The sequence below is a fragment of the Notamacropus eugenii genome, chromosome 5 (genome assembly GCF_028372415.1).
Source record: "Notamacropus eugenii isolate mMacEug1 chromosome 5, mMacEug1.pri_v2, whole genome shotgun sequence".
NCBI classification, from domain to species: Eukaryota; Metazoa; Chordata; class Mammalia; order Diprotodontia; family Macropodidae; genus Notamacropus; species Notamacropus eugenii.
Window position 1 is genome coordinate 445,296,842 of NC_092876.1, and position 24,449 is coordinate 445,321,290.

Consider the following 24,449-nt stretch of genomic DNA (forward strand, 5'->3'; position numbering starts at 1 on the left):
TCTGAGGGAACTGTTTAATCTCTAGATTTTGAACAAATAAGAAGAGAATTTTTGAGAGATTTTGGTTACTATGCAGAGAAGCTGAATACCAAGACTATGTTTTAGAAGTAAGGCGTCAAGTGACTATGGCTGTGATCTGACAGCTAATATATTTTAAATACTCATTTGTCTTTGTGTTATTATTTGTTATCCAGTCAATAAATTGTGTAGCCAGAGCCTTTGATATTTATTTAGGCCTAAAAGATTGGGGTCTCTCTCTCTCTCTCTCAATGGTTAGAACTGCAGAAAGACTTTAGGAACTGTGTGTGTGTGTGTGTGTGTGTGTGTGTGTGTGTGTGTGTGTGTGTGTGCAAGACATGTGGGGGAGAGAGAGAAGTAAAGAGAGAGAGGGAGTAGGGAGAAAGATTCATAGACAGAAACATTGATTATGGAAAGTAAGGTTTCTATATTTAAATGTAGTAACTATTTAAATAGTCACTATTTAATAAAACAAGATAAAATTCCAAAACTAACTTAAAAATTAATGGGAAGTTGCAGTATTAATAATTAAGACATTCAAATGTTAAGAAACTATCAAGAATTACCTTAAAACTCGGGTGATGATATGAATATAGCAATAAACATCATATTGAGGGGTGATCATGCCATGTAGAATACGCGAAAGGTGGTTAACTCTAAAACCTAACACTATGATCATAGATTTAGACCTTAAATGCCATTCCCTACAACCCTTTCATTTTACGAATGAGGAGTCAGGCATGATTTTTTTTAGGCTTGACTCCAAATGCCGCGTTCATTCTATTTATTGTACCACATTGTCAGAATTTCTGCTCCATTGGAATAGCCTTTGAGAATCGGAGTCCCCAGTGTGTCTTTATAAAGAAACAGAGTAGAATGTTAAGGGAATTACACATTCTCACATTTGTCTATCACTTTAAGTTTAAAGTAAGAATGAATGTTTCAAATGTGCTATTAGGTAAAATAAGTAAAAGATTTCCTTCTTTGCTTAAAAAGCAACTAAGTCTAATGAAATCCAGTTGAAACCTGTGTGCTGATAAATAATAGCCACAAATGATGCTACTAATTAGTTTGACCATGAAGTCCTTTAATCCATTATTATCTCTCTCCCCACCACACACGCAAGATAAAGTAAGCACAAGGGATTATTTATTTGAATATGTCATCGCTGGAAATAGAATATTGGACTCCAAATGGCCAGAGGCCAAGAGGAATTAGTTTACGGAGACACGATTTCTTACTTTCTTCTCCATCACTTACGGATTGATTTAGTGTCAATTATCAATTGCTGTATCAAAAAAATCAGATGTTTGCTGTGTTCCAGGTGCTATATGAGGCATGGGGATACACGTACAACAAGCGAAACAACCCCTGCTCTTAAAGAGCTTGCTTTCTGTAGACACACATGCATGTATACAGCAGAAGCACCAAAAGAATAAATGCAAGTAGATAAACATAAGATAGTTGGAGGAGCGTACTAACATTTGAGGGAATCAGTAAAAACAAAACAGAAACAAGAATTGCATTAGACAATATAGAGGATATGAGGGTTTTGATGAATAAAAGGTTCAAGAAACTTAGTTTCTGGGTAATTGATCATTTTATTAATTATGGCTATCAAGTAATTAATAAATGAACAGTCATTTGGCTGTCTCCTCTAAACCAAAGACCATGGAAGCCTATTGATGCTTATATACACTTGGAAAAGTGGGTGTTCCCAACAGATGGCAATCAACTCTAGTTAACAATTAATAAGAAGAATGAATATTATAGTGACAGGTGGATGAGTTCTAGTGAAGGGCTGGGAGATATAACTTTGATTTTGTCACTCTTACCCCCCGACTACCCTAGGCTGAGGCAATTTTTAAAAAAAATTATTTATTTTTAGTTTACAACATTCAGTTCCACAGGCTTTTGAGTTCCAAATTTTCTCCCCCCTCCCCAAGATGGTATGCAATCGGATATAGGTTTTACATGTACATTCTGATATAGGCTCTACATATACATTCACATTAAACATAGTCATGTTGCAAAGAAAAATTATAACCAGTGGAATGAAGTACAAGAAAGAAAAAGCAAAATCAAACCAAAAGGAGAGAGAGCAAATAGTATACTTCAATCTGTGTTTAGTCTTCTTAATTTTTTCTTTGGATGTGGACAGCGTTTTCCATCACGAGCCTTTTGGAGTTGTCTTAAAACCTTGCATTGCTGAGAAGAGCCAAGTCTATCAAAGTCAGTCATTGTGACTGTAAATGTATACAGTGTTCTCCTGGTTCTGCTCCCCTCACTCAGCATCAGATCATATATGTCTTTCCAGGTTTTTCTGAAGTCTACCATCTTTTCTTATAGCACGACAGTATTCCATTACATTCATATGCCACAACTTGTTCAGCCATTCCCCAACTGATGGGCATCCTCTCAATTTCCAGTTCTTTGCCACCACAAAAAGAGCTGCTGTAAATATTTTTTGATTTTTTGGGATAAGTCCTAGAAGTGGTATTGCAGTGTCAAAGGGTACGCACATTTTAATAGCCCTTTGTAGCCTCAGGCGATGTTGACCAAAGCTCTACCCAAACCCAACTCCCCACAAGCCTGAGTAGAACACAGTGGGCTTCCCCTCTTGGGTGAGGTCTGAACAAGATTGAGGGAAAAATTAATCCAACGGAATTATCAGCAATGTCTTTCAGATGCTAGCTGAATAACCTACAAGGAACTGATTTCTGAATGAGGAAATAGAAAGGAGGAAAAATCCTTAGTTCTAATTCAGTAATTATTAAGAGAGAAATAATAATTTCTCTCAGGTTCATAAATAAGAAAATCTGTAACTTCAAGGAGTTTGTCTTGGAAGGGTCCTGCTAAGGTTTTTAAAAAGTAATCTGCTTTTACCTTTACATTCTGATTCTATTTGTTAACATGCATGCACACACATATGTGTGTATATATGCTAAATATATAATTCTAATTCAATATATAATAAAAAGAGATATGTATCTCTCTATGTTAAGTATGTAAAATACCAATTCTGTGTTATATGATACTATATTGTAAGGTGGGAGAGGTAATGACAGTAATGGCAGAAAGAAAAAAGGAAGTAAAGAGAGTCAGTGAAACATTCTTAATGATCAGAAGACACAATCAAGACATGTGTGAAACATTGAATATACACATATACACATACATGTATACATACACACATATAGAATATACTTTAGCTAAAAATATAGATGACCCATCATGGGAAGCTGAATAAGAAAAGCTGTCCTATTGTCTTCTTCAGACCCTGGCTGGGAAGAGAGGAGCAGCCATAGGTGTAGAATGAAATGGAACCTCACAGATCATCTAGGTCAAATTCCTCATTTTGCAGATGGAGCACCCGAGTCCCAGGTGTAGTGACTTGCACAAAGCCATATATGGTTGTTGTTGTTCAGTTGTTTTAATCATATTTGACCCTCGATGACCCTCTTTGGGATTTTCTTAGCAAAGATACTGGAGTGGTTTGACATTTCTTCTCCAGCTCATTTTACAGATGAGGAAACTGAGGCAAACGGGGTTAAGTGACTTGCCCTGCCAGTTTCTTAGGCTGGGTTTGGATTCAGGTATTCCTGACTGCAGTTCTAGTATTCTATTTGCTGAGCCACTTAGCTGCCCATGAAAGTCACATACGGAAGAAATAATAGAGCCAGAATTCAAATTCATATCCTCTGACTCAAAATCCAGTGTTCCTGCTGCAATTCTTCCTATTAGAGCCCATGCCTATCTACCCCATATCATGTCTGCTTCCCTTAGAGTATCTTGCTGGCTCAAATATGCTACATTATTCCGTAATATTAGTTTCCATTTAATAATTATAACTAGCATTTGAGTAGCACCTTACGGTTTGCAAAACGCTTTACGTATGTTTACTTATTTGATCCTCACAATAACTTGGTTAAATAGGTGCTATTATCACTCCCATTTTTAACAGATACAGTCAAGTGAGATACAGAGGTTAAGTCACTTTCCCAAGGTCCCTTAATCACTAAGTCCCTGAATCAAGATTTGAACTCAGATCTTCCTAAGTCAGGCTTTGTCACATAACCCTAAACAGTTTACAAAGCACTTAGCAAAAAAACAAAAACAAAAACAAAAAACAAAAAATACAAACCCAAAACACTGGAATATTATCCCATTTTATACATGAGAAAAGGGAGGCATAGTCTAAATGACTTCCCCAAGTGTTCCTGTTAGCTAGCATTTAGGTCCATGTCTTCTGATTCAAAGTCCAGTGTTCTTTCTATTACACCAAACTATCTTTTATATTTACTCATTTTCCCTATATTCAGCTAATTAAGGAACTTCCTTGATATTAACAATAACATAGCTCTGATCTATTTCTCTGTCTCCTATTTCCTTCATCTCTGTTGCTAAACCTGCTACCCTGGGTGCAATCTCTTTCTTAGCGATCCCCTGAGATATATAGACTTGGTACACAGCACTGCGAAATGAAGATTGGTTTGATGAAAATGATGAGGGTAATTTGGAAACTGCTAAACAAAAAATGAGAACTCCACAGGCTTGGCCAGTAGGATACTTTGTCTCTCAGAAGTTAGCATTTAATTCCATCAAAAATAAAGTGGAAGTGAAGCTTAGAGAGATGCAGGATGCTTGGCTTAGTAAGAAGGTAGATGACATTCAATTTTATGCCAGTGGAAATCCAAAGCACTTCTACAATGCCTTGAAGACTGTTTATGAGCCAAAGATCTCTGGTGCTTTACAACTACTCAGCGGTGATAGATCCACATTGATCAGTGATAAGATCATGAATCTAGAGAGTTGGGCATAGTGTTTGCAATGGACCGTCATCAACCAATGCTGAAGCCACTGACCATATACCTCAGGTGGAAGTCAATTCCTCGCTCTCTGAGCTTCCAACTGAAAAAGAGGTTTTGAAGGCCATTCAGGTCCTCCTATGTGGCAAAGTGTCTGGTGCTGATTCTGTCTCAACAGAGATCTATAAAGAAAGGGATCCACTACTCCTACAAAAGCTGACTGAAATCTTCGGGGTTATGTGGTAAGAGGAGGTTATCCCTTGGGAGATCAAGGATGCCTCCACTGTTGATCTCTATAAAGGAAAAGAAAACAAGTTTGTCCTCTTTTAATCACAGGGGAGCCTCTTATTTAGTTGTTGATGCTGGCAAGATTCTTGCCAGAGTGCTGCTTAATTGGCTGATCCTTCACCTAAAAGATGATCATGTACCCAAGAGCCAATGTAGCTTCAGAAAGGGCCAAGGAATGGCCAACTTGATGATTACTGCCTGACAACTTCAAGAGAAATACCAGGTACAGAACAGAGCTCTGTACGCACTTGTTGGCCTAACCAAGGTCTTTCATACTGTCAGTAGTGAGGGCTTATGGAAGATGGTGAAATTTGGTTTCCTGAAAAAGTTCATTAGTACGTTCCACCTGTTTCATGATGGCATGCTTTCGTGGGTTCTAGATAAGAGATGATGCTCTTATGCTCTCCCAGTCTGGTGAATAGAGTTACCAAGCCTTGGATTCAAATCCTACCAGAGAGACTTATTAGCTATGTGACCCTATGACAGTCATTTAAACTCTCTGACCCTTGGTTTTCTCATATATAAAATGGAGATCCTAATAGTTTTACATCACAGGGTTATTGAAAGGACTGAAGGAGATTATGTATATGGATGGATACATAGTCAATCAGAAAACAGTATTAAGTGACTACTATGTGCCAGGCACTCTACTATACTCTGGGGATGCAAAAGGTCTTATTTTCAAGGAGTTCACAGTTTAGTGAGCAAACAACTGTATACAAACTACACACACACACACACACAGTATACAAGTATATATGTACATATGCACACATATTTTTGCAAACCTTAAATTGCTATTTACACATGAGCTATTTTGCTAATGATGATAACTGACATTTACAAATGATTTTAAAGTTTGCAAAAGTGCTTTGTATATACACATATATATGAATGTGTATATGCATTATATATTACTTTATTTGATCCTAATAACAAACTCAATAATTATGTATAACAAGTATTATCATCCCATTCCCATAGATAATAAAACTGAGGCTCAGAGTGATTAAATGATCATTTAACTCATATATGTCAGAGGCAAGATCTGAAATTAGTTATCCTAATCTTCAAGTCCAGCAACCCTGCTGTGTGCCATCCCCCCACCCCAGTCTTCTTTGTTGGGACCTTTTCTATTTACCCCTTTGATCATCTGACCTATTGTGAGTGTAATGAGTAGCTTACTCAACTGTGTAATCATAAGGCTCCTAGGGTTCAATGGAGGGGTGATGCTTAGCTTGTGTCCTCATTTAGTGCTTTATTTATCAACAGAACAAGTAGGAACCATAAATCGAATAGCAAAGCCTTTAATAATTAAATCATTTTCTTCCTCTCCATTCATGAATGTGTACAGACTCCCCTACTTGTGGGGAAAGGGAGTTCCCAATCCAAAACAAGGAAGGATTTTTTTGGAGGATAGTTCTCTAGCATGTGTTCTCATGGCTCAGTATCCAGACAGACAGCTGATCCTTGCCTCTTTTTTTTCTCTTCCTCTCATAACTTCTTGGCATGGTCCCAGAGTTCAGTTTTGAGGTTCCTGAATCTGCATTTGCTGAAACTCCTACTCAAATTATGGCTAGGACTGACTCAGGCCAACCTGGTAGGTCATGACATTTGAACTTGGAATGAAATGATGCATTTGTAGACCATCTAACAATTATCAGAAAGTAGTTTACTTAGCCACAGCATGGAAAAGATAGTCAGCAAAGATATATTATTACAGTTTGGCACAGCTTCGCTACCTCTCCCTTTGCCAAGGTGATTCACTAGCTCCCAGCTTTTTGTATGTAGAGTACTCTCTCAAAGGTTCAGTCATTGGCCCCCAAGTTTCATGGAGTCATGAATACAGTTTCATCCACTTTTAAGGAAAAGATTGCTTAGCTTGCATGAGAATAGAGCCTTAGGATAAATAATTCTGGCCTGTGTGGCATGGACCCTATTTGTTCCCACCATAACCTTCTGCCCCTACTATCCACCTCTGAAGGTGCTGCTTACTGCTCCACTGCAAACCTGCTGTTGTCATCTGCTGAATCTATCATCTGCTGAGAGAGCATGATATCACACTCATATCCACATGCCTTAGGGACAAATCAAAATATTTTCAGCTTTATTTTTCCATTAGCTCTATCCAACTAACATAGAGAAGGATATCTCAGGTGGCTTTCAAGACTTTGCTTTTGCATTCACCATGAAAAGGGTACCTCCTCCTCAATGAAAGCTAATTTAGGCTTAATGGATCCCATTTACCTCTGCCCTGTCCCAGGATGCAGAATATTTCCCTCTTTCCACTGGCTCCAGTCTACATTGCTGAGTCTTCCTGAGGCTGGAGATGAGTACCCATATCCCTTTTCATTTACCCTTTAAACTCATGTCATGTTCCTTGCACCTAGCCTCTGAACCATGCTTTGTGGAACCTCAAGTTGGTTTTTCACAATGCTGCATTTCTATCACCCTGGCAGAGGTGCCTGTCCTCCTCATATGGAGAAGCTTCCCTCCATCCTCAACCATATCTATGAATTCTCTCTAAAATTTTCTTTCCACTTTTACATCCACTTGTTTGGATTTTCCCAGGTGCCCCAATTTCATTCCAACCTTTCTAGAGTGGAGGCTACTCTTTCCTTTTCCACTTCTCCCACTTTAACATTTTCTCCACCACTTTCTGAAGTCTGGACGATCAACAAAGCAATAAATCAATTCTGATTTATAACATTTGTCAATTTCCCAGGTAAAAACGTTTCCCCTGAAAATTCAATAATGGGTTTTGGGAGCTTATAAGAGCTGGTTCTAGTAGGTCCCTGACTTACCCCCTCTTACCCTTACCTCTGCTACTTAAGAATTATTACTTTAAGTACACTTGGGGTGTATGGGGTATTCTGGGAAGATTAGTACTTCTGGTGTGGGGGGCTTGCCAAGCTCTTTTCAGGGCTGCTCCACTTCTAGTGTTGACCTATCACCCAGTTCTCACCTGTGGCTACAAGAAGCTGTAAATGTGCAGCAGCCACACCCCAGTAAACCTTCTTGGTAGACCTTGACGGACCAGTTTGAGGGTAAAGGACAGGCCTCAAGTCCATCAGTGAGTTTGATGAATGTCTACCCCAAGCACATGAAGACTTCCCAATGGCAGAATGGGCAGATGGGAATAATTTGTTCCAACAGCCATGATGGCTGCTGAAGCAGGCTCTGTGGGGTACTTAGAGCTTGGTCAGACATTGAAGAAACCAAGGTCTATCTCCAGCCATTGTGGTCATCTTGACTATTGTCATGCCGCTGGACTTCAGTGATTCTGGAAGAGAGAGTAAGACAAATGACTTTGTGCAACTCTGCCTTACTTAAATCCAATTCATGTGCAAGTCAGGACATCACTCTGTGATGTCACTTATCCTCTTTGAAACCAAAGAATGAACAGTAACAACTACGTAGATATTTAATGGATGTTTTGTTGTGTATCTTTGTAATTATCACAGTGTCTATTTGGGAAAGTTTGTAGTGCTTAATAAGTGTTTGTTAAATAAATGGGCTAAGTGACAATTTTACCTAACTATTTATGTAATGCCATCCCGATTAAATTACTAAAAAATTATCTAACTGACTCAGAAGAAAATAATAACAGGGTTCATTTGGCAGAGCCGAGGGTCAGGAATTTCAAGGAAATCAGGGGATAAATATGTGAAGAAAATACATTCGGTATCTTTAAGATCAGATTTTAAGCCATGTAATAAAGCGAGAGGAGAGTTAAAGTGTAAAATAGATAATTAACATTTTTCTGTATAAATAAAATCAATGTAGCAAGAATAGAGGGAATGCAGAAAATCCAGGAAAAAACTCTCCTAAACAGTGTCTCAGATAGAAGATGTGATTGGGTTGGAATATTGTGCTGGTGTAGGAAATGATGAGCTGGTGGATTTAGAAAAATGTGGAAAGACTTGGAGTTATGAAGGAAGATGATATCCACCTTCAGAGAAACAGATGACAGGTAGAAATAAGCATAACATGTTCTTACATGTATGTGTTTCAATGTATTCGTGTAAATATGTGTATATTTATGGATATCTATATGTATATATGTATCTGTATATATTTATGTATATGTACATGTGCATGTGTATACATATGGATATATGTAATATACATGCATACATACATATGTATTTATCTGAGCTTAACTGTAGCTTCTTGGTGGGGAGGGGACAGATAAAGTAAAAAGTGCACAGCACAGAACAAAAGAAAACCTGCAAGGAAGCAAGCTGGACAGCTTTGAAAATAATGGATAGTATTTATTATATAGGTTTTCTTGAAATGGAAATGTCTCGCTTTATATTGAATTTTCTCATATTCTGCTGTATACATGGTATTGCTTTTTTCTTTTCTTATTTTGTATTTAAGTTTAAAATAAATTGAAAGATTTTAAATAAATAAATGCCCTGTGGTTGAAGCTCTGTCATCTTAGAATAAGTAGCTCTGAGAGAAATGTGGTCAGGGCTGTCACTGTGGGGTCCTGAGGCCTTTGTTTCCTTCTCATACAGAGCCAGGCATCCTCTCTCTTTTTTGTTCTCATTTTACCCCCAAATATCCAGAATTTGGACTGAATTTCTTGATGAGTCCATATTTCTGAAAATAAGTTTCAATTCTTCAATTCATCTTTTTCTGACTTACCAGTGACCAGACAAAGATATTTTAGATACCACTGTTTTAAAAGTATTATATTTTTAAGGAAAAGGATGTGATGAAGAAGATTAAAAAATTTACCTATTTCTTAGGTAGAGTGTATCCTCTGTATATTCTAACTGTATTTTTAGAGCATTATTAAGATGTTGCTAATGCTCTGTAAAATGAGGATAATAACACCTACCTCAAAAAGTTGTAAGGGTCAAATGAGATACTTTATGTCAAGTACTTGATAAACTTTAAAGTGCTGTAGGAACGTTAATTATTATTACTTTTTTCGTAATACTATTTTGCTAATTTATATGGTTTATTCAGGCTTCAAGCTACAATGTAAAAAGTATCCTCATATGCAAAATGGACTTAAAGAGATTCAGTGACCTCAGTGGTTCCTTCTAATTCAAAATCTTGGGATCTATGGGAACTAACATCTTTTTCAATTTGTAGTTGGTTTGCTTCTGAATTCCTATCTTTTACCCTAATTATTAACCATATCCTCTCTTGTTTGCTTTCAAGTCTGGCTCATAGATTGAATTCAGACATTTTTTTTTGTGGTCATACATTGTGCCCAAAGTAGGTATTCAAAAATTCTTAAAAGAATGAATGAACTCCAAATTTGGGAAGGAAAGAGCATTTCATCACACAATGTCTGGGAGGCTGTTTGTTGTATCCCAAGTATGATGGGAAAGTCATTTTTGTGTTAAGCAGTTCATATCCTAGAGAAGTATATACTCTATTGGGAAACAGAATACATAAACAGCCAGGTACACACAAGATATTCACAGAGTGAGGCATGTTAAGCAGTTCATATCCTAGAGAAGTATATACTCTATTGGGAAACAGAATACATAAACACCCAGGTACACACAAGATATTCACAGAGTGAGACAGAAAGTAATCTGAGAGAGGAAGGGACCAGAAGCTCAAGGGAAAAAGAAAGACCTCTTGTAGATAGTAGGATTTTAACTGAATTTTAAAGGAAGCTAGGGAGACCAAGAAAGAGGTGGAGGGGAGGGGAGAGAACATTACAGAAAGATAGTGGAGACAAGAATTGGAGGGACTCATGAAAGGAACTTCAAGTAAGTCAGTTTAGGAAGCACTAATATCTGGACTCCTAAGAGTGGCTAAATAGTTATATATGAGATATATAAAATTCCTTCTATTTGAAATTGATAATTTTCCTAGCTGGAAATATTACAAAATTCTTTTCAACTCTAGAAATGATTCAGAAGCTGAAAGCAGGAGTGACTCATTTTACTAGTAGAAGACTAGTCTAACCTTTCAAGGACTGAGAAAGTCAGAGACACATTGATGTTAGTGGGACGAAATAGGTAGATCACAATGACTAGCAGATTTCATATCCTTACATAAAGCAGGAGAGGAAGTCTCTCCAATGCCTTCCTAGAGGACTAGGTCAAACATAAGATAAGTACCAAGTATTGCTCTATTTAGGGCTTACTCTGGGTAAGCATATAAATTGAGAAAAATATGAAGTTTGTTTTTGCTTCCCCTCTATTTTATTCTTTGACCTATCCATTTACATTTTTTACATCCAGTTCTATCCTTTGCCAGCTACTCTGGGACTCAGTCTCTCTAGAATGCTGAACTCTCCTATGGAACCTGCATTTGTCTTTCCTGAAGAGGCAGTGGTTTTTATCAACATCAGAATTATCTCTCTGGTGACCCCAGTCCCACAGTGATTGAAAAGCCAATCTGATCAGCTAACTCAGGTTAAGGTAATAATGGGTGAAAATTCATTATAACATTTGCATATATCCAAGATAACATTTGCATTTTAATAGAGGCTTCAGAAGCATTAACCCAAAGAATGAATAATGGCCAACGTTTCCTTTCCTGTTTCAGTCTAATGAGAGATATGGGAGTACATAAGAACATAGACTCAGATCTGAAAGAGATGTTAGTTGTCAGTAAGTCGAATTTGTCCATCTTCCCAGTGGAGGAAACTGAGGGTCAACTAAGTGACGGCTACAGATTTGAATAGGATTTTTCTAGCCGATATTTTTCACCATCAAGGTCACTGGAGTCATTATATTTAGCCTCTGATATCACTGTTCTGGGTATCCTGCATGAGGAAGTGAAAATGGCACTGAAAAAAGGCAAAAGTGGGAATGGTAGCTGAGCTGGACCAATTAGATACCGAGAGAAGGTTCATTCACAGAGTGACACATGCTTTAGGGTTTTGAGGGATTTATTCTCAAGATATTTGGAACAGGAAAGTCGGTCAGTAAATATTGATTAAATCCCTATTTTGTGGCAAGTACTGGGACAGATGCTGGGAATATAAAGAAAGGTAAAAGAGGATCTCTGCCTTCAAGGACCTCACAGTCTAATGGAGGAGACAACCTGCAAAATACGTGCAAAGGACCTGTGCGTGTGTGTGCATGTGTTTGGGAGCTATAATATTCCATAACTTGAAGCAATATATCACCGAACGAAGACTGTTGTTAAAAAGATAGGCCTTTGTTTTATTTTTTGGAGGATGGGATGGGGTGGGGTGGGACTTGAGAACAATCAGTCTGGCCTGCTCTCTCTCCTGTTCGATTCTAGTTTCAGCTCATGGTCCATTGATAGTGTCTCTCTAAAATGTAAGTACTTGTGGATCAACCAATTCTATGGGTTCTTCCATCCAACTGCTTGTTATAGCTTTGATTTAAAAGAAAAAGCATTCTTACTCTACTTGATTTTTCTTATGTGAAGAGATAGGTTCCAGGGATGGGAAATCTGTGGCCTTGAGGCCACATATGGCCCTCTAGACCCTCAAGTATGGCCCTTTGATTAAATCCAAACTTCAAGAACAAATCTCCTTAATAAAAGGATTTGTTCAATAAAACATGGACTCAGTCAAAAGGACTCATCCAAGGATCTAGAAGGCCATATGTGGCCCCCAAACCACAGGTTCTCCACCCCTGGATACTTTTCAGAGTGATTATGAATCTTATTTAAAAGCCTCTGCCAATACACACATACATATATACATGTGTATATTATACATATACATATACATGTATATACATATGCATACACACACATCTATCTATCTATCTCTCTGTCATCTATCTCTCTCTATGTGGGAAGCAAAAGTCACTGGAAATCAAATGGATCAGGAAAGGTTTCTTGTACCATTTTAGTATTACAAGAGGTAGTATTTTAGTTGAGACTTGAAGGAAGTCAGGGAAACTGGGAGGTAGAGATAAGGAGGAAGAAAATTCTAGATATGGCAGAAAGTCAGTCAAAATGGCCAAAGTGGGAGATGGAGTGTATTACTTAGCAGCAGCAAGAAAAGGCATGGAAACCATTTTAGACCTTTTCCCCTAAAGGTGATTGAGAGAATGATGCTAGCTCCTGCTTTCCTATCTCATTAAGATTTACATGAGAAAAATCTAGACTTGCTTTGAAGACACTCTTGATGAAGGTAGAGAGGCAGGAAGCAAGCAGACTTGCACAAATATTTTAAACAGACTACCTATTTGCAGTCACACGATTGAAAAGTATAAAGGATGTTTGTTTATTGTTTCTTAAGGATCAAATGTAATTTGATTTGAGCAAAATGAGATCTTATGGACTCTCTAACAAGGGGCCACCTATGTGTATGTCAAAATCATCCAAGCTGCTTTGGAAGATGCAGCCGAAAGAATTTTGCTCATTGATCCCCTATTATCAATATTCAGTCAGACAAGAAACAGACAGCCGTGTGATAATGCATTGAGCCCTATAACGTTGTAGAGGATGCTAAATGAGGTTGATAATTACTCTAGAAAGCACAACCTATCTCTTTACCTGGGAAAAATCCAGTGGAATAAGTGGAATAAGAATGCTTTTTTGTTAAGGCTATCATATGCAGTTGGATGGAAAAATCCATAAAATGGTTGCCCCATCAGTGCACGTATTTCAGAGAGACTATGTAAATGGGAATTGAACAGGAAAAAAACCAGACCTGATTGTCTGGGGAGGATGCAAAGCTCTTTTAATGACGCAAAGTCCCAGTCCCTACAAGGAAACTAAACAAAGGCCTAGCTTCTCTTTTTTTAAATAGCAGTCTTATTTTGGTGATATATGGTTTCAAGCTATGGAATATTACAGCTTTCAAATAATTAATGGTTGAGGGTCACACAAAGGGCCACGGAGAAGTGCATGGTGGGCATGAACAAGCTGTTATATATATTAGAAATGAAGAATTGTGCAGGAGAGGTACTCAATCAATAAATACAAATTTATTAAGCACTTTAAATATGCTAGGCACTGTGCTAAGTGCTAGGAATGCAAAAAGGGGCAAAAGATAATAGCTTATGATCTTATGGGAAAGAAAACATGCAAACAAAAATATACAAAGCTATCTATACACAGGATAAATAGGAAATAAGAGAGAAATAGAATTGAGGGCTTGGGGAAGGCATCAGTAAAATATGGAATTTGAGTTGGGTCCTAAAAGAAGCAAGGGAAGTTGGTCTCTAGAACTGGGGATAGAGAGTATTCTAGGCATGGAGGACCATCAGTGAAAATGTCCAGAGCACAAAGAATAAGTGTCTTGTTTGTGGAACAGCCAAGAGGCCAGTGTTACTGGATCAAAGAGCATGTGGTAGGTAGTAAGGTGTATAAAGGTAGCAGGGGGGCTTTGAATGCCAGAAAGAGCATTATGTATTTGATCCTGGACATGGCAGGGAACCACTGGAGTTTACTGAGTAAGAGGAATGGCATGGTCACTTCTTGCTTTAGGAAAATAATTTTGGTAGTAGCTTACAGGATGCCGTCAGAGAAATGTGTATCCAGAAAGAAAAAAATGGGTTGGGCATGTAATAAGAGTGAAGGGTAACGATGGATTACCAGTCTTCTCCACTGATATCCATACAATTTCAAGACATAGAGAAAGACCTTCCCCTCCCCGCCCCAGAATTTTGAGTGAAGCCCCTTGACAGATTTACGGGAAGACAGGCACAAGTGTTGTTTTGGATAGACAGGTGTGGATCTTTACTCTTACAGGGAACTGACCTCTCTTCAATGATGAGACCATATCTCCATCTTAATATTGAAGAGGGATGCAAACAGTGAATAGTCCTGGGATTATTTCTCTTAAGTTTTAGCTTTTAAAGTCTTCCTCTCTTCTAGCACTAAACCCTTTTGCAAAAAAAGCACAAAAATAGAAAGGAAGATTACAAAAATCCTTCCCAGTCCTTTTCATATTTTAAAAGTCAGAATTAATTGGAGTATTGCACTTCTATCATTATTAATACTGCTTCGCAAAAAGGATGCAAGAAGAGGAGAATGTCAGCTTATCAGTGTGATTTTCCAGCTGCTGCCAAAGATGTCCTTTTCCCAAGTAAAAAAAATATTTTTATACTTCAAGTGAGTCCACAAGTAAAAGACAACAGTACAAAATGTTCACAACGAAAATCCCTTAACTAAGTTCAAAGTACTATCCAGGTATGAAGTTAACCTGGATTCACTAACCTTTCAGAGGATCTGGATCCCAATGATGTGCAAATAAGGGTGGAGTATTATCTTATTTTTTTAAAACTTGGATTAAGAGTTATGCCAAACCATTACATTTTAAATGATTTCTCTTGGAAAATATAAATAAAATGAAAATCCCTTACTTTTAGAGGGTTTACAGGAAGGGTTTGCTCTCCTGAGACACTCGGAATACGCTCATCTATTGTATTACTCATTGTAGGAAACTGAGTCAGAGGGTGATTAAGTGACGGATGTATTCAAGGTCACGTAGATAGTGGTGGAGCCTGATCTTCCAGATCCCAGCCCAGGGCTGTTATGCCCTGGTCACCTCTATTGATTTAATAAGAACCAGTAAAAGCATAGGAACTAAAAGTGGGAAAAATGAATGTGGAAATCCATGTTAACCCCATTGAATTCCCTTGCAATTTCACAGTATACCATACTAAACATCCTGGTTTTTTCCAGATGTGGGTATGTAATGCTAAGGCTAATATTATATTTCTTAAGGTGGAGAGTTTCGCTGTATGAAGAAAAATGGGGGTAGGGAAGGCAGTAGAACATCCAAATCAAAACTGGCAAAATGGAATCTATGTTGAAATAGCATCTGAAGTAAATAAAACAGAAAATAATGTGACCTTGATGGTCCTTCCCCCATTTTCTGAAATAAGTTCCTTACTGGTCGTCATCTGCACAAATGAATTCCATATCCTTTGCTCCTTTTGGCTCATGAAGGTTATGCCGTGCTCATCCCAGGGGAGGAAGGCTTCATGGCAGAGTTCTTGGGACACTGAACAGGCCATCTTGTGCTGCTTGATTGTAGAAGAAAATCAGAGGACCTTGTCCAGCCTTCTCCGTTTGTGTTCTTTTAGAAAAGACAACCTTGACCTTGTACATGTTGTTATGTTTCATGTCTTTATGCCTGGTTTTAATCTTAAATAAAAGGACAAGAAATGCTACTATTTTTCCACCGGGGGGAAAAAGTTGAAAGGCCATTTCAGCGAGTCCAAAATATTGTAATAGTTTTATTCCACTTCACTAAGCTCTCCTACTTGTCAGGAGCTCTGATTCAGGCTAACAAGGTTATCAGATTATATATCTCTTATCCTGTTATGCCTTCCTTGGCTGGGTTCCTGCAGTAAACAGCGCTGAGGTGACGTTTTGTTCAGGCAGTGGCAGAACATGAGGGAGCTGGAGGAGGGAGGATGCAGGGGGACAGGGGTCAGGGAACTGTCAAGGCTTTCATGGCAGTGTGCTGCAGCCAATGCTATATTACCTGGGGTTAATACCGATCAGTATTGCACCATGCTCATCTTGGGGAGTGGTACCTGTTTTGGACACTGGGAGTCAGAGAGCATCTCTATAGAACTGGCTACTTTAAAGATAACATAGGGAATGAACAGGAGAAATACAAAGGAATGAAAGAATGGGAAAAAAACCTTATGAGGAAAGTTAGCTCTATAAGCACGCACATGGTCAAGGTAAAGTTATGCTTCAGCCGCAGGTTAGCACTGGTCTGTCTATTCATGAATTCTCACTTTGTATTACCACTCGACAAGTCAGAGCAAAGAAATTCTCTGAAGGATGAAAGTAAGCTGCATCTAGCAAACCAATATCCAGGAAACAGTGTTATGGGAGACTGTCTCTAATCAGCTTCTGTAAAAGCACATTCATTCATATTTCCCCAAGGTCCCTTTGTACCAGAATTGTGTCTCTAGTGGCTTTATTAAGATAAGCAGTAGCTGCTATGTGAATGCAAGAGAAGGCTGAGTTGAAACTAAGAATTCTAGAAACTTCCTCATGCATTAACTTTGAGTATCATAGGTAATAAACCCGAGTGATTTTTATTATAGATAATACTACCTTTTGATTAAACTACATAAAAAAAGTCATGCTTGAAAAATGAGAATCATTTGTTTATTTATCCCATAGATTTCCCTAATTCACTTTTTTTTTGTAGGTGAGTAAAATTCCACTCTTCTTGATACACGACAGCCTTGGAACATGTTGCTTATTTTGTAGTAAATTTTAGGTGACATCCAAAACCTTCTTGAGGAAAAACTTAATTATGTCTTTTTTCAAAATAAGTAACTTCAAGATCAGTTTTCATATGACTGAGAGGCTATGTTTTACTCAGTCTATTTTTCTAATGAGGAAGGAAGGAAGGAAGGAAATAAGTATTCATTAAGTACCTACTATATGAGCCAGGGCACCATGCTAAAAGCTTTACAAATATTATCTCCTTTGGTTCTTACCTTATAAATACTGTAATTATTTTCATTTTATAGATGAGGAAACAGAGACATGGATAAGTGACTTACCCAGGATCACTCAGCTACTGAGACTGGAATTTGAACTCAACCTGTTCTTGACTCAAAGATCAAGTAGCTTTACCCACTGTGCCATCTGCCTGCCTCTCTTAACTACCCTAAATAAAATGCACTCTATCAGCTGTTGAAGCTCACAGTTCATTTCCTTCAGTGGTGTTAATAATCAACACCCAGGATAACTGAATTAAGGATCAATGCCTTATGTATTACCTTATTCCAGGTATAACACCTGGAATATAAATTTAATTCTGGGTTAGTCAAAGGCACAGCATTGAGTCCTTTTTGGGGGAACCAAGGACAAACTAGTACATCACTAGGCTGAGAAGACAGCAGCTGGCTGGTGACCTTTGTCAGTCTCCCCCCTTGGCTAGCTCTGGTGGCTGCCCCTGGTTACACTACTCTGGGGTCGTTTGTCTCCTTAGGGAACCTTGGCTCTTCAGTGCATTAGTTCCATCTCCATTTCAGATTCCCAAGAAACAAGTAGCCTAAGGAGTCTTGCCTCCAGAGGAGGAGGCAAGTACAAAAAGGATACTGAGAGTACAAACGTGAATTAGGTATGGAACAGGAAGTTTTATTCCTACACATAAGAAGGGAATGCTAAGCTACAAAGAATCATAGAATGAATTTAGGAACTTATTATCATTGGTACAGCAAGTTGGGAAGCTAAAATTCAAGCTTCAGTGGGACAGTTACAAACAGATTCTTTTTGAGTTACTAATTAGCCATTTTATATTTCACTTCACAGTACAGCCAGATCAGTGCCAAATGGACTGTTTCTCTCTTATGAGATCTCTCTCCCCTCCCCTCTCCTCCCCTCCCCTCCCCTCCCCTCCCCTCCCCTTCCCTCCCCTTCCCTCCCCTTCCCTTCCCTTCCCTTCCCTTCCCTTCCCTTCCCTTCCCTTCCCTTCCCTTCCCTTCCCTTCCCTTCCCTTCCCTTCCCTTCCCTTCCCTTCCCTTCCCTTCCCTTCCCTTCCCTTCCCTTCCCTTCCCTTCCCTTCCCTTCCCTTCCCTTCCCTTCCCCTCCCTTCCCTTCTCTCCCCTTCCCTTCCCTTCCCTCCCTTCCTTCTCCCTTCTCTTTCTGTCTCTCTGCCTCTCTTCTTTTTCTCTCTGTCCCCACCCTGAACTCTTTCCTTTTCAGCTCTACTGATGTTGATGACACTTCCTGTTGGCCATTATCCTGCCCTGTAAAGGTTAGATGCCTTTTGAGATCTCACAAGACTTTCTTCCTCAGGAAAGAAGACACAGACTTGTGTCTGGTCCTATTCAGGCACAGGCTTACCTAGGAAAACACTTGCTTGTGCTTGTGACTGAATAGACTGGTATATTCTCCTCCCCCAAGCCTCTGGAGAGCACCTAGAGTCTTCAAAGGTGGCATGGAGAGGCCTGTGGGGCATAGGTAACCCTTTTATTATGTCCATGGAGTTCAGTTCTAGCAGATAATTAAAAGACTTTTTTTGTCACCACACAGTACAAACCACTTAGTTATAATGACCAAAAGGAAGTAATAAGCAGATATGTGTCTGCTCCAAAGTGTGTTCAGGAAAGCAACCCTTTACTGTACATATCTGGAAGCAGGCCTACCCCAAGCTTCCATGCCCTTGTTTAGAATGCAGACTGAGAATGTTTTAGGGGAGAGAGGGGCACAGAAGTAGAACTGAGAGGTTTTTGTTGCATAGCTTAATTTCCCCCTACAATATCAAGGAAAGAGGCCCATGTGCACTGTTGAAGGGGGCCTCTAAATTCCTTTTCTAACATGAAATTTTACATCATATTCCATCTCAGGATTCATTTTCCAGAGTGAAGAATTCTAATCTTTTCAGTCTGATTTCCCAACAACCTACAATTTAGAAATTCTCCATTTCAAATTCTCCATATATGTGAAAATGGTTTCCAGTACTCCCAGCTCAGTTGGTCCATACTTTCCTGTCCTGTGCTAGTAGACAGAAAGAGAAGTCAAGAAAGTTAACTGTCTTAAAGAGATAGTGTGTACAAAGGGGTGTGTGTGTGTGTGTGTGTGTGTGTGTGTGTGTGTGTGTGTGTGTGTGTGTGTGTGTGTATAGGATGAAAACTATGGGCTACACAAGTTGTTGTGTAGCCTAAATCCGGTAATCTATTTTTTCCAAGCTTCTATGATGAGAGGAATGAAGGCTAGCTAGCAGAAGGCTTTTAGTGACTGGGAAACAGAAATCGTTTTAACTCAAATACATCTTACCATCTCTGCAATCATGTGAGGAATTTTGTAGTACACGCTGTACTCCTGAGTTATGAGGGCATTAAGTTCAAGACCAAGCTTTTAGTTAACAAAACCATTAAGCTTTGATGGACATTTGAATGGTACAGAAACTCTTTTTAGCCTTTGCAGTAAAACAGATGACCTGGAGATTGTTTGAAATTGGCACTGTGAACCTATTTCTAAAGTGATGCTTTTTTATTTAAAGTTAAGGTTCAAAATTCACTTGTAATGTTGAAAGAAAATAATTATATCCCTCCCAGAAATGAGTCATGGCACTAAAAAAAAGTGAAATTTGAAGACTAAGATCTAATAGCTTGGAAGAAAATTAAAGAATTTAAAATCCAAAAGGTCAGTTGGCCAAATTGTTCTTGGATGAATTGCTAACTGTAGAAGGAAATTAAATTAAAAAAAGAATACATGTTGAAAACTAGCTTATCCATCATTCTTTCAAGTGGAAGTATCTATTAATAGGTACATTTATGATTATAAGAACAATGATAATTGATATTCATAATAAACATCCCAAGGCACTGCAGGATCCTGAAGCATTTTCTGAACCATCAAAAAAATTAACTTTTGTGAAGAATAATTTGTTTCAGTTATGGGTAAAGGCCCTTAGACCCATGGTCCATAAGGTGCTGTCTCCCAATAAGGGAGTGAAAGAAATATGTATCTCTTTTTCCCTGATCAGAGTTCCATGAGAGAGGTTTAAAGAGTGTCTGACATGTTCACAAGACAGAAAGAGGAAAAATGAAGAGGGTGATCACTTCCTTTATAAGTCTACTGAGTGGTTCATTGTTTGGTAAGCAATCATCGTTGACAGTCCCTTCAGTATTTTTTGTGTGAGCACAGATAAAGGCCAACCAGACACTCTGTTTTCATGCGCTCTTTATGAAGGCATCCACTGAAAGTGCCCTGGTTGAACATTTATCTCCATTCATGTTCCACAAGATGGTCACTGCTAAGATCCTCCCATTCTTCTAGCTATCCAGGGTAGATTTGGGCATTCTTTCTCTAGGTCCTGGGGGAAGTTCAGGAGTTTTACTTTCAAGTGTCTATTTCCAGTGTTTTGTTTAAGGGGTCTAAATGAAGTCCATGTGATGTAATTCTTCATGGGTTCATGAGAGCCATATAAAAAGCCCTAGCAAAAGTTTATTCATTATAATTCCTGGAAAATCTCAGTATTAACAGCCATTGTGTGTGTGTGTGTGTGTGTGTGTGTGTGTGTGTGTGTGTTTGTGTGTGCGCCTAGATCTACTACAGCTGGTGAGCCTACCCACAAATACAAAGTTATACAAACCCAAAGGGAAAATATACTTTACAAACTTATCATAAGTTACCAGATGCCTAGTTCTTATAAGGACCTATTCCAAACCACTACAAAAAAATGAAATTGAAATAAATCAAATGACTAACAAAAAATGAAAGGAAAAATTGTACCAGGGAAAGATAAAGAAGACTTTTTTGGGGGGAAATTCTAGTCTTTATCAATTAATTGACAATAAATAATTAACTATCAATTAAAAATTCTAGTCTTAGCTTCCAGAGCCTGTGAATCTCTCTCAGGAGGGATCAGGGACCTGGGATCTGCTAGAAGTTCCCTTCTCCTGCTCTACCTTCAGGTGAAAACCAAAGACGTATTTTGAGTGAAAATTACTTCATTGGTGTCCTCAGTATATTTATCAGTCCAGTCAAGTTGGTGGAGAGGGAGCTGAGCAATTTAACTTTAGCTTCTAGTGTTAAACAAGTCCCCAGAGTGGAAGTAAAGTGTCTCGCTTGCTCATGGTCACGCAGGTAGTAGATGTTAGAAGCTGTATTTGAACCAAGGTCTTTCTACCTTCAAGGCCAGCTTCCTATCCACTATACTGCTTCTTCTTAATCATATTTCATTGTATTCTGATTCTTTGAAAATTAATAATTGGAGGAATATAGTCTCAATTAAGTAGAACATTTCATTTAACTCAGAACTTTATTCTCTGGGCAAATTAAATAGCAGAGAGTATATTAGAGTAATATTGATTAAATACATTTGTAAATTTCCTTTGTTATTTACATATGTGTGGTGATGCTACTATAAACAAATTCTATTTTTAGTTAGTGTAAAAAACTAATAGTCACAGAATATCCCCCAGACTTTTGATCTGGTTAATAATGATAACTTCATAGAATTCACTAGTTGGAAAATTGAAGACATATTTTTAGAAGCATCCTGTTCTGGAACTAGACATTTCTGATTACTAGAATATCATGTATTCTTTGACGTATCATCGGAGGAATATTTCAAAATGCTTGACTATAGGAAATATTAACAACTGAGTGAAAATACAGTTTCATTTTTATCCACTTGGTTATTGTGGCCAGAATGAGTAATTTCTTTTTTCAGTTAAAATTGATAACTGACTTAGTGATTCAGTGCCTGCCACATCCACAAAGAGAACTCTTCTGATTTATGGTCAGTGAGGCAAGGGCATCACTTACTTGATCTTTTTTTCTCTTCCTATGGTAAAGGGGAAAATAGAGTGGTATCAGAGTAGGGCTAGAGGGCCGGGTTTGAAGTCAGAAAGGCCTCAGTTCAAGACTGACTTCTGACACATACTAGTGTGACCCTGAGCAGGTCACTTAAATCTGTAATACACCAGGGAACTTTCTAAGGCTGGAAGTCTCAGAGGTGTGATCTGATCAGTGAAGGGAGTTTCTTTCCATACAGGGAGTTTTCGATACCAATAAAATTATAAATCTGCCTAAATGATGATGACAAGAGATGAATATTTTACTCCAAATTTTCTGCCCACATGTGTTGCATAAACAGATTAAAAAGAGTCCTCTTCTGAGAAAACATGATGCCAGCTGTTAGCACAATGCTGGAACATAGTAGGCACTTAAGAAATGTTTATCGGCTGACATGTCTTTTGAGTTCTAGGTTTTTGATGAAATCATTGTCAACTTTATTTTTTTCTAAGTAACTCTTCCTCATTTTTCTTGAACAATGATTATAATGGTCAAATACATGTTGTCCCCGTATTCTGGAAGGAAGATTAAGTTGGTGAGTGATGGAGGCAGTTTTGTAACCAATTGAAGAAAATATTGTGAGGCGTGGTCTGGAAAAAATACAATTCATCCTGTCCTTTAGTGAAAGAAGCTTGATTCCTTGAGTCAGCTACAGAGAGCTGCTATTTAAATTGGACGCTTTCCATTGCATTCTTTTTCTTTTTAATAACTTACCCATGCTTACTCTTTATGGGAAGTAGAAACCTTCTTAAGAAGAATCATTTACCCATAAAGGAACAATTTAATTAGGTTATGTCACACACACACATATATATTTAATAATATTAGATCAAAATATGGTTTGAAAGACAAAGAAAGGATAAAATGCACTCTCTTTGCTAGGACTGTGAATGCTAAAGGATGCATAACGTAGGAAGCTTCTTGGCTGTGAACCAGGTAATTTTAGCTAACTATAATCCCTCTGAATGTCACATGACCTGTTTGTATGTGTGCTCAAGAGGTTAAAAGGATAAGGCCTTGGGGTTAGTGACTTGTTATTACTTCACTTGCCTTATTTACTTATCAAGTTCCATCTCTACTTTTTCTGAGTTATTCCAGGTTGGGGAAACAGTCACTAATTACTTTATGAAGCATTCCCTTGTCCTTAGAACTTTACTTCAGACAAAAGCAATTAAAAAAAAAAAAGTCTTGAAGATAAATAATTTAAGGGAATAACTTTTCAATGTACAAAATACGCTCTTTGAATCAAGGAACTATGGGACACAGACAGGGGTGAAGTATTAAATTACAGGAAGAAAAAAATAACAATACACAATTGCTAAATAGGCGACCAAGTGTGGATTGTAAACTCAAGTACGGTGAACAGAACACTGTACGTGGAGCTGGGAATAACTGAGTTCAAATCCTGCCTCAGATTTTTAGTATCTACATCACTATAGGCAAATAATTTAAGCTCTCTGGGCCTCAGTTTCCTCATCTGTAAAATGAGGAGGTTGGACTTGATGAAGATCCATTCCAGGTCTAGATCGATGATGCTCTGTTCTTATATGTGAGTTGCCCTATTATTCCTTCTCTTCATAAGAGTGGAAGATTGGTATAAATATTTTGTGGGGTAGATGGTTACCATGCCCTCATTTATGGGATGGAAGGAATCTGTTCAGATTCTTAGGATGTCAGGGGGAAGGCAGGGGTAAATTAAGTAAATTAATGAAATCATTCTCTCTCCTTTAAAATCAGGGATAAAATGCTATGCTCTGGGTCTTTTATCAGGTGATAACAATCAGTCCATCTCAATTATAGGCTTTATTCTCCAACAACCAAGCAATCTTAGACTAATAAAAAAGTCCTTAGAGTGATGTTGCACAAGAGGAGCACTTGGATTGGCTGAGGAAGCCGGGAAGTGAGTAGGTGCTGGTTCATACTCTAAGCGATCTGAGCAAAAACGTCCCAGCTGAATCCACAGAGCAGGATTGGATTGGATTTGATTTTAGGGGGAGCAGAGCCCATAGACTCAGTCTCCTCCCCTACTCCCCTGACAAGAGAAGGACCTTGTCAACCTGGGAGGTCCAGAGGACTTCTCCTCTTCCTATTGTCATCCTAGTACTACACTTGGATGAGCTGATTGTAATATTGGCA

At 38.3% G+C, this 24,449-nt stretch overlaps 1 long non-coding RNA gene across 1 annotated transcript in view; it reads right to left on the reverse strand.

Annotated features, from left to right (window-relative positions):
* Nucleotides 1-24,449, reverse strand: part of LOC140503123 (uncharacterized) — a 33,384-nt gene that overhangs the window by 1,965 nt on the left and 6,970 nt on the right. Inside the window, exon 2 of the long non-coding RNA XR_011966709.1 lies at nucleotides 18,852-18,955. This is a non-coding gene — a long non-coding RNA (uncharacterized lncRNA). The remainder of the gene's footprint in view (nucleotides 1-18,851; nucleotides 18,956-24,449) is intronic.